The sequence below is a fragment of the Heterocephalus glaber genome, unplaced genomic scaffold (assembly GCF_053883595.1).
Source record: "Heterocephalus glaber isolate CG9 unplaced genomic scaffold, H.glaber_assembly_v1.0 deba00001737, whole genome shotgun sequence".
NCBI classification, from domain to species: domain Eukaryota; kingdom Metazoa; phylum Chordata; class Mammalia; order Rodentia; family Bathyergidae; genus Heterocephalus; species Heterocephalus glaber.
In genome coordinates, this window is record NW_028258445.1 from 6,066,192 (window position 1) to 6,084,927 (window position 18,736).

Consider the following 18,736-nt stretch of genomic DNA (forward strand, 5'->3'; position numbering starts at 1 on the left):
TTCAACATCACTGGTCATTTGCAAGATGCAGATGAAAACAACACTGAGATTCCACCTCACCCCAGAAAGAATGGCGCCTATCAAGAAATCAACCAATAACAAATGCTGATGGGGTTGTGGGGAGAAAGGTGCCCTTCTTCATTGTTGGTGGGAGTGCAGACTGGTGCAACCACTGTGGAATGGAGATACTTCAAAAAACTAGGATTAGAGGTCCCATTTGACCCAGCTATTCCCCTGCTGGGTATCTTCCCAAAAGAATTAAAAGAATCCTACCACAGTGATATATGTGCAACCATGTTTATAGCGGCACAGTTTGTAATAGCTAAAACTTGGAAACAGCCCAAGTGCCCATCAACTGGAGACTGGATAAAGAAGATGTGTTTTTTTAATTAAATGGAGTACTACTCAGCCCTAAAGAATGAGAAACTAGAGACATTTATAGCTATGTGGATGCTCATTGAGGCCATCTGCTTAAGTGAAATAAATAGGACACACATGTGTTAATATTGAATAGTATCTCTGGTGTTAGAAAATGAAAGTGTAAATAAGGCTCAAAATGTATAATTGAATAATGTGAAATAGGGAGAAATGGTCTAAAGGGGTAGAGGAAGTGGGAGGGGTAGGGGAAGGGAAAGAAGAGAAAGGAAAAATTTGAGAAATGGAAACAAAGTCTTTGTAAAGACTAGGGAGGGCTGAAGGGGTTGAAGAGAGGACAGGGGAATGGGCAAAAAATAAAAATCAATATACATCATGTAAGGGTACAAGTCCCCAGTGATGAATGTAACTGTATTGTATACCTAAAATGTACCAATAGACTAAATGGAAAAAAAAATGTACCAACAAAGAAAACCCCAGGTCCTGATGGCTTTATTCCTGAATTCTACAAGACTTTCAGAGAAGAACTATTACCACTACTCTTTAAACTCTTCAATGAAATTGAAAGGGAAGTAATACTCCCAAATTCATTCCTGGAAGCAAGTGTTACTTTGATTCCAAAAGCAGGGAAAGACTCAACCAAAAAAGAGAACTACAGGCCAATCTCCCTAATGAACATAGATGCAAAAATCCTCAATGAGATACTGGCAAATAGAATACAGAAGATCACCAAGAAGATCATACACCCTGACCAAGTCAGATTTATCCCAGGGATACAGGGATGGTTTAACATACGTAAGGCAATAAATGTAATACACTTTATTAACAGAGTCAAGGGCAAAAATCATATGATCATCTCAATACATGCAGAAAAAGCATTTGACAAAATCCAACACCCATTCATGATAAAAACCTTAGAGAAAATTGGAATAGAGGGTCTTTATCTCAACCTGATAAAGGCTATGAAAAATCAACAGCCAACATCAAACTAAATGGTCAAAAACTGAAAACCTTCACGCTAAAATCAGGAACAAGACAAGGATGTCCGCTCCTGTTCAATATAATTCTGGGAACATTAGCCACAATAATTAGACAAGACAAAGAAATAAAAGGAATAAAGATAGGAAAGGAAGAAGTTAAACTGTCATTATTTGCTGATGGCATAATAGAAAACCCAAAAACTCCAGCACAGTTTGTAATAGATAAAACTTGGAGACACCCCAACTGCCCATCAACTGGAGATTGGATAAAGAAAATAAGGTTTTTCTATAAAATGGAGTACTACTCAACCAAAAGAAGGAGAAATTAGAGACATTTATAGCTACATGGATGCACACTGAGGCGATCCTCTTAAGTGAAATAAATAGGACACATGTGTAAATAAGAATAGTTTCTCTGGTGTGAGAAACTGAAAGTGTAAATAAGGACTAAAAAGTATAATAGATAATGTGAAATAGGAAGAAAAGGGGCAAAGGGGAAGGGGAAGTGGGAGGGGTAGGGGAAAGGATAGAAGGGAATGGGATTAATATGAGAAAATGGAAAAATGGAAACAAGGTCTTTGTAAATAGGGAGGGGTGGAGGGGTTGAAGGGAGGGCAGGGGAATGGGGAAAAAATAAAAGCCAAGATATATCATGTAAAGGTACAAATTCCCAATGATGAATGTCATTGTACTGTATACCTAAAATGTACCAATAATATTAATAAAAAAGAAACCAACTTACTGTGTTATCACGAAAGCATCAACCTAGATGCTTTAATTTTCTCAGTATATGAATGAATATAAATATTTTCTCAAATATTTAAAACTCAAGTAAGACCACAAGAAACTGTAATGTTTTTTCCTTAAGCCATGTTACATAATTAGATTTTAGTGCATTTTTAAGAAATATAAATATGTTTTAAAGAGAAATATTTTGAAAACTGGAACCTGGAGATGGTGCAGTTCATATTAATGACATGTCATTTGATGGAAAATCTTTGAAAGTTATTAATGTACATTTTATACGAATGATAAAGTTTCTTTTCTGGGGTAAGTAAACACTGCAAAGCAAACATCATATTTCCACTGCATGAATGTATTATGCAGGACCTATCATCTTGCTATGTGACTTATTACCCAGTGTAGAATAATGTTTTGATCTAATTGTAGGGAACAAATCACAACCAAACTGGAAACTGGTTCATGGTGTGATTCTGGTTTTGTTTATTTTGTTGTTGTTGTTACCAGGGATTGAACTCAGGACCCTGTGCTTTTGAGGCAGTTGGCAGAATCACTGAGCTAATTCCCTGGCCCTAATTTTGAATTTGAATTTTGATGAGCTTGCTAATTATAGGACTCCTCATCTGGAAAATAGGAGTAATGGTAATGGCAATATCACAGAAGCCTTGTCAGGACTAATTTATACAAAATGGTTAGTAAGCATTCCACAAATGGGAATTATTATTAAACTATAAAACATTACCACTCTATGAACTTCCTAAAGTCCACCTTTATGGTGTGACACTTTGTTTGCTTAAAGTGATCTTATAATTATTTACAGCAATAATTGAAAAGGTCTGTATGTCTACATCTATGTACACACAAACATATCAGTATAAAAGGAAAACACTTGTTTTCCTTTGGATTTGTGTAGTTTTGTGCTGATTTTCATGTTATCCAAGAAGTGCAATAACCAAGCATCAACTCATTCACCTTTGATTCCACACATCAACTCATTTGAACATTAAGGAATCAAACTGCCTTTTAATTCTAGAAAACATATTAAGATACTATTGTAAAGATATATATTTAAAATATTGATTGTAAAAGCAATGTTTGGTGATGTACAACTATGATCCCAGTACTCTAGGTAGCTGAGGCAAACTGAAGCCCACCCTGGGAAATTTAACGAATGTAGGAGACTATCTCAAAATATACATAATTTGAAGGCTGGGAATGTAGTGCAGTACAAAGGCCTGAGATTCAACTCCCAGTAAAATATTTCATTCCCCTTTTGGAAAATATACTTTTATAAATGTTGAAAAGTTACCTTTTGAATTAAAGAAGCTCAATGTAGTGAATTTATATGAAACCGATGCCCAATTTTGATCACAAAAGTATGTTTTTTGAAATTGAGACTATATTTCTTTGAGAAATGCTCACTTAAACCATTTATTCATTAACAATTAATTAATTTAAAGAATGGAAAGGGGTAGAGGGGTGGAAAGTGGGGAGTGAGACAGAAGTAAAGACAGAAAATAGGAGGGAGAGAAGTCAACCAAAGTAAGCAAAAAAAAAAAATCAACAAAATATTGCATCTCAGGGAAAAATATATAAATTAAGATTTAAATCAATAGATCCCACTGCACAATAGTGAATGTTTCCTTTCACAGTAAACATACTAAATGTGTGCTGCGTATGCATCATATGTTTTTTTAATGAAGTCTCATTACATCTTCTGACAATCCCGCTAATACGTTGGGAGGCAGGACAGAAGTACTTGCTGCAAGTCGCATATCTAAAAGCTGAACTCACACCCTACTGCGGCCAGGCTGGGGCTGAGAGGCTGTGGTCCATCTTTGCTAAGGAGCAATGTTATCCTCTGCATGTTCGGCTCTCGAGATTCAGAAGACTGTAATTCAAATCTAGTCTATCCTCTCCGTGTGGTGCATAGAGTTTTGGAACTTATTTCTCCTACCTGAAATTCTGTATCTGTTGACAAATATTCCCTCTCATCACAAAGTATGTGAAGTAATGTTTTCATTAATTACTTATATTAGCCCCTCCACAAGGTCTACATTTTGCAAAATGTCAAATTTCACATGTAGATACAGACGAGTTGTGTTTGTGGATCAGTAATTAATGGCAGAGTGTGCAGGCTCATGCCTGTAATCCCAGCTCTCTGAGAGGCTGAGGCAGGAGGCAAGTTTTAGTCTAGCTTGAGCAACTTGTAGTGTTTCTAAATTTAAAAATAAATAAAACTAAAAATGGCCCAGTGTGGGCTGGGGATTTAGCTCAGTGGTGCTGCCGCTGCCTGGCTTGCAAGCACAAGGTCCCGAGTTCGATACCTCGTACCACCACCACCAACAACAAAGGCTCAGTGCGACAGCCCTCCGTGCAATTCCCAGCACAAAAAATATTACAATTATGAACAAGAAAAGACTACAATTAAATAACTCGAAGAACATACTAAAATGTGACTCTTCATAGACAGGCTGATGACTGTAACTATATCTTATCCATGGAAGTGTAACATGAGTAGAAAAAGAGGAACACTTACGATATTTAAGTTGCTGTATAATAATAAACACTGCATGGGGCATATGTATATCACAGAGATATATAAACCACAGCAACTACGCGCACAGAAATCAATTAATTAAGTAAAGGTATGCAGGTGAGGGTGATAAAAGGCATGAAGGAAATAATTACACGTCTATGCTTGCTTTTTCCGCATCAAGAAATATAGAATATTGCTGACTTTCTTTGTCTCCATTTCTCAAACATCTGAGATCAGAGCCATAAAAAAAAAGAGCAAGTCAAACTTTGTAGTTTCCAAGGCATGCAAATATGGATTTGTTCATCTTGATTATCACGACGACTTCTGATAAAATAAAGTACAGGAGGTCATCTTTGGAAATGTGCCGCAAGTTAAATGAATTGCACTGGATTTGCGGACCGTCTGTGCTGGGCCTGCAGCTGCATCGCCAGCAGCTCTGCAAACTCCGGGCAGGCGCAGAGCTTCCGGGCAGGAAAAGTGAGGGGTGGAAGAGCGGCTGCAGGCTGGGACCTGGTTTACAAACCGAAGCGCCTGGTCAGAGCACACCCTTGGGAGACTGATGACCGTTCCGGGTTCTGGTTTCCGGGTTCCGGGTTCCGGGTTCCGGGGGGGGGGGAGCGGGGGGAGCTCCGTAAGAATGAAGAACAAGTAATAAACTGGGAGCTGCAGGGGAACCATTACCTTTTCCTTTAGGGATTCTAGCAAATGATGATTTAAACATATGTAACTTAAGAACCACAATTACGATCATTGAAATTTACTAAATAAAGTGCATGTTTGTTAAATAAATAATTTAATTAAATACATTAAATTATTTGTGTTAGTGTTGATCACTGGAACGAATATTGTAACGTGCTGTTATTATGCCCATTTTACTGACGAAGAAGTCAGTTTTCAGAGCACCCAGTAATTTCTCAGAATTGTACCTTTATAACTGGTGGATCAAAGATGATGTCAAATTTGAAATTTTATATTATAATTCTGGAAGAAGAAAAGTAGAGCATACCAAAGAACTGATCATAATACATAGAAACAAAGAGCTTTGGTAAAATATAATTTTCAAAAGCCACAATAAATAGCAACACACACTGACTACTGCTATTTACTACACACTATTTTCACGCTTTGCCTTGTATGTTTAGATGTATTTAGTTCTCAGAAACTTATGAGATAGAATTATTTCATTTTAATATTAGGGTTAATGAAACAGGAAACATTTAATTGTTTTCTCTTTTCTATTACATAAGTATGATTTAGGTAGAATTATAGCACAATACACATTTTGATATGTAATTTTAAATTTGTCATGGAAGAAAATATCTGGAAAGCATTTTGTCAAACAAGAAATTTTACAAAAGTTTCAGTGAAAATTTTACATGACACATTAACTGTAGCAGATATTAAGATGTTGAAAATAGGAAGGTTTAAAGGAATTCTGTCTTCTGTCTTCACTCTATATAACGCTCTCTCCGACAGCAACAAAGTACGCACATACAGGTGGATGCACACAGCATCAGCTCGGGGAAGCTGCAGCACTGCAGATGGTCAGCCAAGGATGCAGTGTAGAACTCAAAGTTAATCACAGAGTCAGAGTCAAGTTTCATTACATGAGAGAAAGCTGAGAACATCAATTAATGAAGTAGCTAAATCCAGTCTTGGGACTCAATTAAAAATAACTGTGTGGCCGGGTGTGGTGGCGCACATCTGTAATCTCAGCATTTGGGAGGCTGAGGCAAGAGGATTGCTGTGAAATCGAAGCCAGTCTAGGCTACATAATGAGTTCCAGGCAAGTTTGAACTACATAGCAAGACCCTGTCTCAAAAAAAAAAAAAAAAATCGTGTGTGCATGTGTGTGACTGAAGGTGTGCATGTCTGTATTATTTAAAAATGATCTTTATAGAAATTAACCCACTAAAAAGGTTTAAATTCTGAGACCAAGAACACATTAGGACATGACCGCACTTTTAGTTTTGTTTTCTCTACTATAAAAGGAAAATCAAAAAGAACAAAAGACTATGTCACAGAAAAATTGCAAAATATAAAATTTTTAAAGAAAAAATTAGCAAACATCAGTAGCTTTCAGTAGATTTCTTTCTGCCTATATTTTTACAAAGGTTTATGGGTTTCAAACATGCTTATGATTAGGTTGCATTATTTAACCAGGCACATACTACACAAGCTTCATAGTAGTACGTTACTGGCCCTGGGCAACCAGAACAGCCAGTACACAGCACGCTGGCAGTGCTGCCTGAGGCTGATAAGGACCAGTCCTGGTGACAACCAGAATTCGCAGAGTTGACATGTTATCCATATCCACCAGGGAAAGTGGATGGTCATACCGAATACAATTCATTTAGATAAGTCTTCTAGCACAATCAATCTACAGTAAGGTACATGTGCATGTCTGTTTCCCCACATTATCTCATCTTCATTTCAAAACAGGAGATATTAGCTAAACTCAAGACTATGTCAAAGATCCTTAGACAAACTGCCAAATTGCTTCCCTAAAGAGAAATAATTAAAGACTTCATATCTACTAATATAATGAATTATACCTGTCACCTTGGCATTGTTTTCCCCAAAGGAACAATGCTGATTGAATTTGCTACTTTTTTCACATTAGCACTGTGATCATTTTTAAATTAAGCATACAATGTATATAATTTTCTAAAGCGTAGGGAAGTCAAACACATCATAGAATTATATAGTGGGACTTAAATGTTGCTGAGTGTACGTATGAGTACAGAATATGTGCTTTTGTGTGTGTATAGAGTCTGATTGAAAAACACCGTGTCTAAATAGACGCCACTGCTACAGTAAAAGAAACGCTGTCATTTACTGTGGCCATCAGCCCTGGCTTTGAACCCTTTCATCTCTGTCAACATCCTTGCCTCTTTCTGAAGCTCCCCTTGACTCTCCTTCCAGCTTTCGCCTCACTGTTTTGACTGCTTTGAAGTCCTGAACTGATCTCAGACATTTACCTTCTGTGGTCATTTTGACTTTGAGGAAGAGCCAGAAGGGGCCCGGTGCCAGACCCCACCAGTGAGGTGGAGAGGCACTGTTGGATTTTCACAGCCTGTTTTTCGGTACCTTTGATTGCACATCATGAAGACACTCCTGAAAGTGGACTCCAGAACTGCTTCAGACACGACAAGAACAATAGGACAGATATGTTCAGAGTGAATGGGAGCATCCCGAGGGGATTAATGACAATCAGTGTTCTACTATAAATAAAGGTTTTGATTTAAACTTCCACTATTTGACCACTTCTTTTATATACAATCTTATATATAAGTACATGCATGCATTTAATAGTGTACAACATGGATAAGTTGCCTGTAGGTTTTTGACCATTTTCAAAAATACAGTAGAGAACTGGGTCTGCTGATAGACACCTGTAATCCCAGCATTCTGGGAGGCTGAGGCAGGAAGGCCTCAGGTATGAGTCAGCCTAGCAAATGCATGACTTAGGAGCACCTGTCGAAAGCAAAGGCTCAATCCAACGCCAAGAGATCAGCACCAGTACCTCAAACAGCAACGACCAGAAAACCAACAAAAATATCTGTATACTAGTGATACCTTATATGATTACCATTATTTGCCCTCCTTTTGATAAGTGGACTGTATTACACTTTGTAGATATAAAAGATATACAATTCATTTAGTCATTTTTATGGTTTTTGACTTCTTGGCCTTTTCCATCTCTATTATAATTTATTCTAAATAAATCACAAATTGTTTGCAATATATACTTTTTGATCAAGTTAGTTAACTTTTAGTTTAAATTTCTAGAAGGAGAACATTTGAAATAACGCCATGGCACATTTCAAACTTTGGTTCACATTTAAAATTTGATTTGGCAAAATGAAAGGAGGAATTTTAAATATAATAAATTGAACCAAACACATCTTTTGATCTGGCTGCTGCCAACATTATGTATTTTTGTGAGGCAAAATACATGCACCCTACATACAGAGCTTTGACAAGTAGAGTGAAAATGTGTGTATCATTGCTGTAATTTGCATTGCCATCACTTATAATGAAAGATTTGAAATAAACTCGGTGTCTGATGACACGATAAGCACTGATTTCTATTACATCTCTGATGGTTTAGGACAGTATTTAGGGGCATTTATTTAGGTGTCACTCATGTTCCGAATCAGCTTTATGGGAATTATGTCACAGAGCTGTGCATAATAATCTGCCTTACACCTTAACATTGCTTCCATGTCTGTCCCGTTGGTGCTTTTCTTAAACAAACTCTTTTCAACTTGTTAAAATCACTTATTCTTTCTCTGCTAGCTTCTTTTTTGTATTTGAATCACTTTATATTAAATGTCTCCTGAGAGATGAGACTATGAGAATGTAATGTTCCTGTGTAAATAGTTAATCTTCCACGTCACATTGAATAGGCTTGGCTTTAAGCACAAATAAGATGGCACTGGGGAGTAGGCCACAGTCGATGGCTTGAAACTATCACCAAAACTGAGGACTCTACCTCTCCGTAACCAACTCTGGCTTCCACTTTCAGGTCACATTTTGATCTGAGTCATTTATATAACTTAGAAAGCAAAATAAAGTACCGATGACAGGAAACCAGGAGGCAGACGAGATGGGAAGAGGGCTGGGTCTGGAGGAGACTGGAAGGCAGGGGGGAAAGGGGAAGTGAAGGGAGGAAGATGAGATGTGCACAGCTGCAAGCTCCCCATGGTGAACGCGGGTATCATGCACCAAAAGCATGCACTGACGACTATCTCATTAGAAGGACAAGGTAACTATTAAACCAGTGTTAGTATTCTACGTGACTAGGAGGGAAAATAGAATGAGAGAAGTGAACGTCTGGAGGTTCTCTATGTTCTTCTAAAGCCAAACACACACACACACACATCCACATGCAAGTACAGAAAAGTAATCACAATTGGATTAGTGCTGGAATGCACTACATTATTCAACTAACCTCTTCCTTATGCTTATTTTTCTTTTGATATTTTTAGTATCCTCATGCATGTATTTTAATAAATTATTTTAGTTGGTAAATTGTATATCCATATATTTAAGTTTTTAATTAGATTTTACATACAAAGCTACCTTCAAACTTAGTGGCTCTGGGAGACCAACTCTGACTCCACTTGCGGTTCCAGAGTTCAGTATCTCAGCCTCCGGTCACCTGGGCGGTTTCTGTGCTGCCTCAGGGTTGCTTGATTGCCTTCTCCCAGCAGATATGCAAGCTGTCAGGTGCAGGATTAACTTCCCGAAGGCAAACATCCGGAGAGGGAGAGCAAACAACCTATTCCCCAAAGCCCTGACCTCAGAAGTCCCCCAGAAGCGCTTCTAGCACACATGAGTGGTCAGGCCGATGGTGGGGGGGGGGGGCGCTGCTTCAATGGGAAATACCCGTCCTGGCTTGCAGAGGGCCACTGGAAAGGCTTACGGCCGCTGGAGGGTCACCACCCCTTTCAAAGGTCTGTTCTGGCTTCTCTGTTGCAGAAATATTCTTGTATGCTTACAAATCCACAAAATTTTCCCTTTCATGACATTTTATGGATAAGTTAATAGAAAATATTTCAATACATCATTAATTAATCAAAGTTATCTTTATTTCATAGAACTTTCTAATGTTTATCCCTTCCCTGGACTAGAAATAGTAGCAGTTGTGTATTCCTCTTGCCCTTTTTATTATAACAATTTTAAATTGAGATCTTGAGGCACTGTAGATATCCATTAACATCTTTTGCAAATAATAATTGACATTTCTAGCCCTGGTTCTTACTGATCTTATTAGCCTTATTATGGTTAATTTCAAAATAAACAAATTACTTGAAGTCATGAACTACTTCATTTCATGCGGAAATGGCTTCTGCTGGGAAGCATTCATGTCATTTCACAAAGCTATATATATTCTGTCCCTACTGCAAAATACATTCACACTTTACAAGTAAAGATTTTGGAAAGAGGGAGCAACTATATTTAATAGAAAAAATTATTTGCTTCTGAAAGTCCTTTCTAATTTTCCAGAATACAAGGACTGAGTTTTCTTTTCTATGCATAACGAAATCTGACAGAATAAACTGTGAGAATAAATTATTATTCTCTTCATAAGTAGGAGATTGTTCAGTTTCTTCGAGAATTTTAGTTTCACTTTCCAAATGGTATGCAAAAATCCACCTGGGAATGAACACAGAGCACATGAAAAGTGGGGTTGTGGACAACACAAAAATTATGAGAGATCTTGTGAGCGATGTTTTTAATCATATATTTAAATAATTTTGATATATTGCTATAAATGAAATGTATTTTAAATTTAAAGGCATCTGTTCTCTTTTACATTTTTTTACATGGCTAATAGAAATAATGCCCTTGGATTACCTTATATTTCTTTTTTTTAATACTTAGCACATCCAAACTTCATTTTATTTATTTTTTACTTATTATTTACAGGTACATTTTAGGTATACATAATGATAGCATTTGTCAGAGGGAATTTGTACCTGCATGTGATATATTTTGCTTCTTTTTCCCATTGCCTGCCCTACCCTAATCCCACCCCTCTCTTCATCTGCAAAAGCCTTCTTTCCCATCTTTTCCTTACATTCTTTTTTCCTTTTTTTCCTTTCCCCCACCCCTACCTCACTCCCCTTCTCATGTGAACATTTTATATTTCCAGTAGGGATTCAGGGGCCTTTTACTCATTTTCTTTAATGCTGCAGAATTGTATTTAATTTAAAGTACATCTTATCTATTACTAGTACCTTGAAAAATCAAACAATTTTAAAAGTTAACAGTGGTTTCTTCATGTACCGAAATACACATTTATTATGTAACATATGGTAATGAAATTTGTCCAGATGTATTAGACAGCTTCAAAGCGTTCCAATTAGAGCGCTGGTCAAATGAACATTACAGACTGATGGACTAGCAATGCCATGAGCTGTCTTCCAATCATACAGCACTATACTTCACAGCAATGTTTCCTTAAACAAAGTCGCTACTTTATAATATTTCTGCACTTTTTGCATATAATTTTTTGCTCTGACACTATTAGTCACAAAAGTAACCCTCTCCGAGACACTAACAAGCAGCCCACATTTCCGTTTGAAAGCATCTCTTGGGAGATCCCATGCCAAGTCTGCACTCTTCAAAGTGCTGCATGGCTTGCAGCAAGGCCCTGCTTGCTGTCACGAAGAGGGCGTTCTATAATATTCAACGATGATCCAAATGCATATACTTTACTATACAGAGTATAAGCTACCAAATTAAATTTAGGAACAGAGATGTTATTAAACTGATTAAAATTTGCCATAATGTTCTCCCACACCCTATCCTACCTATGAAAAATGTGTGCACAAATTTCCTTTAAGGTCTTTTTTCAATATCAACTCAAATATATTTAAATAAAAAGTGACAAGGACATTTTCGTTTTGCCTGTAAGTATTTCTAATTTGGAGAATGACATTTTAAGCACGTCTGAGAGAAAAAAAACATGAAGGTGTTACTTAATGTTGAGTATATGTTAGGCAAAACCTACTGGTTCCCAGGTGAATTTGCCTCCTTTAAGTCATGCAGAAGTGCAAGGAAAATGAGATTTCTTTACATGATTTATAAATGTGGAAACAGTGATTTCTGTCATGATTATTTTATATTCTTTTTTAAGTCTGACTCTAAACATAGCTTGATGACTCACACAACTAAGCAAACCAAATTCTGTGAATGTATAAGACATTCTAGGTGGCTGGCAATGACCTGCTCAGTGTGGATGTAGACGCCTATCCTATATTCGAACTAAACCTTCTGGGTACCTTGGCTTTTGATGTTTTACTCTGATGTTCAAGAAGAAAGTGCATGATTTCATGTTATGCAATTGGCTGATCTACGAGTGGAGTTTCTGCAGGATGAAAGAAGGGTACATGTGTGTACATAAGTGACTGCCTTTTCAGTGATGCTGTAAGTGACGTAAAGTGAAACCTCACTGATACAGCGCCCCCGTACTGCATTAAGGGTAATACACTGACTTCCACCTAGATGGCGAAATTGCTTAACACATATTAAGGTCGGACACAATGAATTCAATTCAGTGAATTTCATTTTATATTTGATACGTTTGCTTCTATCCAGGATCACTTTTACTTCAGCATGAGTGCTACACTAGATAAAATTTAATTCATCTAAGTGCTAATTCTATGGCATTTTTAAATTTGGAATAATTTTTTAAAGAAGAGCCAATACAATCAGCATGGGCCTCTTCTACTAGTTTCATTTTCTATTCCATTTTTCCCAGTATCTCACTTGTATGCCTCATAATTCCATAGCAAATAGTCCAGATTGTGTCTGCTGCAGTAGCCAGTGGCAGAAGCTAAATTTCAAATGCTATTTTGAAGTGTGAATGATTGTGGTAATCTGGAGGACAGCCGCGTGCAGTGCCCACTGTACTATAGCAGCACCAAACCTCGTGTAAACGCAGAGGCTTTAAGGTGTTGATGCCTCTTACCCCTCATGCTGGCATTCAGCAGAAGCACTTCGCAGCGAAGGTCTGCACTGTGGTTATCTTGCGTGTCCCTGGCACGTGACTGTGGTGTCACCAGCGGGTAAAAGACAGCGTCATAGCAGACTGGCAGGGGAGCCAGCATAAGCTCTGGAACATTGGCATCTGCGTCCGCCACGCAGGGCTGGGCTCCCAGCAAGGCGCTCTCACCAGGCTTTCTCTTTAGGATCACAGGCCCAAACCTTCCCAACGCCTGAGCCAACGGTGTAAGAAGTTCCATGCACGCAAAGCGTAGGGAAGGCCAAGGACAGCAGTGCGAGGAGTCCTCTCCCGAGCCTGCCCTCCCTCCCCCAGGTCCTTCTCTAACATGTTCACCAATGCCAGGATGGTGTCAAGCTATCTCCCTTTGTACTGTCTCACTTATACCTGAGGAAAAAGCACTGCCACCCTGTATGTGAGGGATATCAGTAGAAGGTGCTCACATATGGGCTTAGCATTTCATTTGAGTGGAATCTCTTTTGGCAAAGATGTGAATTCACTAATTATGCCTTCTGCTCCAAGTGTGATTTCTCGGACAATAAATGTGTTTTCCATTCCTGTCCACGGGGCTCTTGGTCCCTGAGTTTTGTTGACGCCGTACATAACGTTGAGGACTGTAAATGGGATAAGAAGATAATGCTGAGCGTGGTAATCCACTTGACACGGGTAGCAGTGAATAATGCAAGGATGGGCCAGTGTATTTTGGATAGAGACTTGCAAGTCCAATACCAAGTCCAGCAGATCTGCTCCACGCTTCTCTGCTGGGCCTTCACACCCCTGTCACTGCTGTCACACAGGAAAGGTTCCTCAACCAGGCCCTCCCAAGGGGAGGAAGCTGAGGGCCTGTCACACTGCAGCTGCCCAGGATGTCTGTGGGTCATCACCCAGGGTCCCACATCCAACCTGGAGCTGGGGGCCCTTCAAGGAAAGTACCGCCAAAGCCCTCTTCATCCTGGGCACCACCCTATAACTCAAGCCATGGGTTCCTTCACGCACCATGGATACATCACAGCTAGCAGGATGAAGCTAGGCCACCCAAAGTCTACCACCCTGGGGGCCACAGCACCTTAGGGTCACAGTTTCCCTGTCAGAATCTGACAAGTGGAAGTACCAATGGAAATCCCAAGTCAGTTCACAGCAACACTGACCAACTCTTCACATTAAGTAATGAAAGTCTATCTAGGCAAACAGGCTGGGGCAGCCATTAAAGAACCTTGGCAACTATTTTCTTCTATGCTTAAAATTGGGTGAGTAATTTTCTACCTGCTAATATTAAAGAAAAAAGCTAAACTGTTATTTTTGGAAGCAGAGAAGTAATTTCTTCCAGAAAGACACTTTAAGCCTGGATAGTAGTATGTCCTCTGATGGCTTCATATGGTGTACACCGAAGATACACGCGGATTCCTAGGAGCCTCAATGGGAGTCATCACACCTGTGGCTGAGGTGACCACTGTCGGGAAAGAGTGCTGTGAACACAGAGGTCCAAGAGCTAATTAGGATTAGACAAGCAGGGCCATGTGTCTGAGAGGGAGGAAGAAACTGCAGCTAACCCTGAAATAACTTCCTAGAGAAACATTAATGTATCCTGTAACTAAAAATGCATCCTTTAGGACTAGAAAAGGACAATCTGACATGACAGTTTCCCTGTGATTGATAAGAAACAATCTAAAACAAGCTAGTTTGTGGAAGAGAAAGTCCATTTGATGGCAGACTACAAGACGACATGGTTGTAAGCAACTTATACCAGTGAGCAGGTAAAATGAAGGAAGAGGCACGTCGGATTTTAGAGCTATCCCTCTGCCCTGGTTGCAAAGCTGCAATTTATTCCTAGGTGAGGAGATGGACCAGTGCAATCTCCAAGGCCAGAGAGCAGAGAAAGGGCCATGAATATAAAATAAACTAATGGAGTCCTTGGGGACAACAATTGGAAGAGTTTCCTGAAATAAGAAAGCCCAAAGCCACTGCCCTGAGAAGCCTGGCAGCTGCGCTGCTGGGGACTCTGCTCCACGACTCCCCGTGCCCCGTCAGCTCTCCACCAGGGCTCACAAGAACTGCAGAGAGGAAGGCCAGGGAGGGGTCCTGCGGCTGTCTGCGCAAGGTGCCCGGGAGACACAAGGTGAATGTTCACAAAGTCCACGGGAGCAAAGGACACTCGGCCATCTGTCAGTTAGTTGCCGTTAATCCCAGTGAGGGAGGACATTGCTGGGCATTTGCGGTAATGTGTCTCCCGCACCAACAAACGCCCCAAACACACTCCACATCTTCCCCACGAAGCCAGCACAGTCATCCTCTCTCCCCTCCTACCAACTGGCAGTGGCAAGGGCATCCATCCCCAAGGCCACAGTCACAGAACACCCGAAGTGGGCGGCTGACACACGATTTCCTTCATCGCTGCACTGGCTCTTCTTCCCAGGCATGTGACTACGGGCGCTTCCTGGTCTGCTTCTTCAAAGCACCCCGTAGAAAGAGGTAGATTCTCTGTGGTGCTGGCCCTCTCAGCGCGTCTTCACCCCGACGTCCCGGTGCTCTCTGACTCCGTTCCTGCAGACCCTGGGCACAGGCAGACATCTGAGAGGCCTGCTGGAGTCTTCCTCTGGTCTTCTTTCTTCAGTCCTCTGGCAGGACCAATCCACACTTGAACAAAGAAAAGCCCCCAAACATTCCGTGATGGGTTTTTTTCAAGTAAAATTTCTACCACGTAGTCTCAGTAAAGAGAAGCTCATTATGCCTTAAATATTAGCAAGATTCTCCTTGTTCTTCCACTCCCGGGTATCTTAATTTAAAAAGGGGTCAAAATAATTATTGCGTTTGTTATCCCAGCTCCTGTTCTTGTAAAAATTTGATTCTTACTGAATTCTAGATGCATTATGATTAAATATATAATTTGTGACTGTTCTCTTCTGTACGTGAATTTTTCAACTTGTTGATCATGTCTACCGGTGTGCAAAAAGGTTTTTTATTTTTACAAAGTCAAATTTATCTTATTTTTTGTACTTCATGATGTTTTGGTCAACTGAAGAATACGTTATGAAATTCAAGGTTAAAACTGGAATCCATTTTCTTCTAATAGTATTTTACTTGCAGCCCGCTTACCCACTTTGAGTCAGTTTTCGTGCATGGAATGAAGGCCCAACTTCCTTCCTCCACATTTCTTAATCCAGTTGTTCCAAAGCCATTTGTTAATCCAATTCTTTCTCCCATTGAATAGTCTCGGCAGATTTGTCTAAAATTAACAGGCTGGAGCTGTTGGGGTTTATTTCTGGACTTTTAATGCTGTTGCATTCGTCTATTTGTCTAGCTTCACAATACCATGATTTTTGATTGGGGTGGGTTTGTAGTTTGGAAATTGAGGGCAGTGTCTTTCAAATACTTTTCTTTTTAGCTTTGTTTTGGCTACTGGTAGAATGCTGATATTTCATGTGAATTTGAAGAACTGTCTGAAAAGGGCCATTTGAATTTTGATAGTAGTCACATTAAATCTGCACATTGTTTTGTATACTGTTGCCATTTTAACAATATTAAATTCTTCTGGCCAATAAATATTGGATATCTTTTCATTTACTCAGGTCTTTCACAATTTCTTTTTGAAATATGTTGTAGTATTTAGGGTATGATATTTTCAGATCTTAGATAAAATTTTTGCCTAGGTATTTTATTATTTAGATGTTGCAATAAGTGAAATTATTTTACATCTGTTAGTGTGTCCATTCCTGGTGTTTACAAGCATGACTCATTTCCATGCTTTGATCTTTTATCCTGCAGCTATGCGAAATTTATTGGCTAGCTCTCAATGTGTATTCTTTAAAATTTTATAGAATCACGTCACTTGCAGACAAGAAAGTTTTTATGCATTATTTCCTATTGCCTTTATCTTCCTTGCCTTCCTAGCCTAGGCAGGACTTACAGTGGGACCCTAAATAGCACTGGAGTAAATGGGAATTTTTTGTTTTTGATATTAGCAGAAAAGCTTTCAATCTTGCACCATGGATTATGATGTTAGCAGTGAAATTTTCTTATGAAAAAATTTTATGTGCTTCACGCCATGTCGAAGAAGTTCCCATCTCTACCTACTTTGCTGAGTGCTTTTATTGTACAAGTGGCTGAATTTTATCAAATGTTTTGTAAGACTGCACTGTGCAGTAGTTTCTCCTGAATCCTATTGATATAGTTTGTTATACTGATCTATTTTCTTATGTTTGGTCACCTGTCATTGGTAGAATTACACTCTTTTAAAATTCATTGCTAAAGCCCTTAACCACTGTAATCTCAGAATACAATTGTGTGTGGAGATATTGCCTTCTCAGACTCTTTCAAATATTTAAGAGTGTGGTCAAAGTTAGAACGAGGCTGAAGAGTCCGGTCTTGGGTGCTGAGAGGCAGAAGACTGCCCAAGACACCGGCTGCTCACCATCACCTCGGACCCAGCCTGCAGATCTGTAGGGAAAAACAAACACCCTGCAGTCTCAGCTGCTGGTCTGTGATATGTCACTGTGATAGCCTAGTGAGCTGTGCTTGCATTCTGGGATAAATCCCTCTCGGCTGTGTGTGGTGTAAATTGTTTACCATTTTGTTGAATTTTTTTGCTAGTATTTGGTTAAAGGTATTCACATTTATTATTAAGGGGTATTCTTTTGTAGGTTCTTTTCTGGGTGGTATCTCTGTCTGGCTTGCATATTAGTAATTCTGGACTAAAGGAGGCATCATAGTGCTCCCTGGGAAGCCACGGGAGTTGGCTGCACCCTCAACACAGGCCTCCTGTCTCAGACACCGGAATCACATCAGAAGCCACACCAGAAGTCACGCCAAGACCCAATCAGGACCTGACCAGGACCCATAGGACCCAGACCAGGACCCAGCCAGGACCCAACCAGGACCAGGCCAGGACTCACCCAGGACCCACACCAAGACCCAAACAGGACCCAAACAGGACCCAACCAGGATCCAACCAAGACCCAACCAGGACCCATAGGACCCAGACCACGACCCAACCAGGACCCAACCAGGACCCAGACCAGGACCCAAATAGGACCCAAACAGGGCCCAGACCAGGACTCACCCAGGACCCACACCAAGACCCAAACAGAACCCAAACAGGACCCAACCAGGACCCAACCAGGACCCAGACCAGGACCCAGACCAGGACCCAAACAGGACCCAACAAGGACCCAACAAGGACCCAGACCAGGACCCAACCAGGACCCAGACCATGCTGCTTCCCAGGCCGCTGCCTGGGCCTGGTGGTGGGAGCTGCAGCTGCTGTTTGAAACCGAACCTCAAGTTCACCAGGATCTTATCTAGCAGGTTCTTCCTGGTCACTACAGTCATGGAGCCAGACTTCATGGTTCTGAAACTTCATTCGTGCCTCATATTTGTTTAGCAAAGAAGATGGTTGGTGGAGATCTATTCTCCATCATGTCAGTGACACTTGAGGATATGCTGAGGCTAGTATTGAAACACACCAACTAAGAAGAAAATCTAACCTTGAAATTCACAATAACCTTGAAAGTTCGTGAGGAGGACAGGAAGTCAGAGTTAATACAAAGAGGAGAAATAATTTGATGGAAAGTTTAATGCTTCAAAAAA

At 39.8% G+C, this 18,736-nt stretch overlaps 1 protein-coding gene and 1 pseudogene across 7 annotated transcripts in view; both read right to left on the minus strand.

Annotated features, from left to right (window-relative positions):
• Nucleotides 1–18,736, minus strand: part of Fstl5 (follistatin like 5) — a 742,188-nt gene that overhangs the window by 263,914 nt on the left and 459,538 nt on the right. The window lies entirely within an intron of this gene.
• On the minus strand, nucleotides 7,848–18,493 carry LOC147821438 (mitochondrial outer membrane protein SLC25A46-like; annotated as a pseudogene).